Here is a 1,915-nt window from a genome sequence, read left to right as displayed (position 1 = left end):
ATCCAAGCATAGCATCCATGGCTATCAGCAACTCTGGGCTTGCATTCTTTGAAATGGATGAGCATCAGGACCAGGAGAATGGTTTTTTCCCAATATTTTCAGCAAAAGTTAGTGGGAGGTCTCCCTGAACGCGTTCCCATGGCTGCTGAATGCAATCCTCTCATTGGACTAATATTCAGTTAACACACACTGGAGCCTGAAAATGGGGTGGTTCCCTCCTGGTCACATTTTCTGAGAGTGGGGAATGGGTATTTCCTAAGGGAAGGGATGTGGGTTCTGAAACCAGAAGATGAGCAGATGAGCAGGGAAAAAATTAAAACTAAACAAGAACCCAAACTGCATATATTCACCATAGGAAGTGGTCTATTTACAATAGTTCTCCCAAAACAATAGTGGCCATTTGTAAGTCCTTACTGTGTGTTTGTGATCTTATTTAATGCTCGTTATGAACACAGGGGACAGAGCTATTAAGAGCCTTTTAATGATGACAAAAAGCTCCACGAAATAACTGAGCAACTTGATCACCAAGCTTGCGAGGACAGAGCCAGTCTTCATATCTGGCTCCGGATCGCCGAGTTTATACAAAGTCTCGATACACTACACCGTGTGCGCACAGGCCCTATTACAAATAAGATGCCATGATTAATTCAAAGACATATGAAACGGCATATCCAGAAGGACCTACCTGTTCTTTCTCCTCTGGGGACACACACAGTATACTACCATGAGTCAGAATTTCAGGCTAGGGTTCACACCCAGAGCCCCTGACAAATGCTGGCAAATGCTCTCTTATCACTCACCCTTAATGGGAATGACCCATGTTCGCCCGGGTTGGAAGTTTGTCTGCTAGGTGTCTATTGCAGATCTTTGACATCCAGAGTCTAAAAAGAGTGAGGCAGCATTAACAAGCGTTGGTCCACACAGCAGCCCCTCTGGCCCCATGGGTTCAGCACCTCACAACAGCAACTTCCCACCTCTTCTGAGGAAAGCGGAGGACCCCGGCCCCTCACCTCCATGCTGCTGTGCACAACCCCAAGGAGGTGACTCACCCCCATGGCTCTGAGCATCTGTACCGACACAGATCATCTGCATGAGTCTGTGGACTGTCTTTGCTTTCTCCCATCGAGGCCCTGTGTCATGTCTTTGATCAGGAGCAATAGGCTGAGATCGAGAGGTCACTACGGAAAGGAGAAAAAGGAGACTATTTTTGCTTCACACTCAGTGACAGACTCTATCATCCAAACAATGTTTTAGGTGTCGAGGTCGGTGCAGAAAAAGTAAGGAATGACTTTTCACATCTACGCAGAAAGGATTCAAGTCCCCACCTCCTTTGCTCACTCGCACCCCAGGCAAGGCCACTGTCAGGCTTCTCTGTGGGTGCCCACCACCTACCCTGGTTTCTCGGTGCGTGCCCACAACACGCTGAGCCAGGTAAGAGTCGCTGCTTAGGACACCTGCTCATGATTCTAAATAATGATATGTAAAATAAATTATAGACATTCATCCTGACTTTCCTGAATGGACTGCATTACAGGAAATGAAACAGTTGATAAGGTTAAGTATGTTATAGAAAAAAAAGTTATAGGTCATCAATGCAGGGGAAATTATAGAATTTAGAAACCCCTGTTTTGCTACTCCTAACAAAGTAATGAATCTAGAAGTATCATTTCTGGATAGAATTCACTTGGAAATACAGACAGGAAGGTCTTAAATGCATGGATCAGGTTGACAACATCTAATTCAATTTTAAATCTTATCTCTTCAAAATGGCACAACAAGACAGTGAGTACCTCCCAATAGGATACACTAGGAAATGCTTAGTACCATATTTCAAGTATTCTTGGAAGGAAGGAAAGAAGGGAGGAAGGAAGGAAGGAAGGAAGGAAGGAAGGAAGGAAGGAAGGAAGGAAGGAAG

This window comes from Mirounga leonina, unplaced genomic scaffold (genome assembly GCF_011800145.1).
Source record: "Mirounga leonina isolate KUSES-001 unplaced genomic scaffold, KU_Mleo_1.0 Mir_117, whole genome shotgun sequence".
Taxonomy (NCBI): Eukaryota; Metazoa; Chordata; class Mammalia; order Carnivora; family Phocidae; genus Mirounga; species Mirounga leonina.
Note: the sequence above shows the minus strand (reverse complement) of the source record.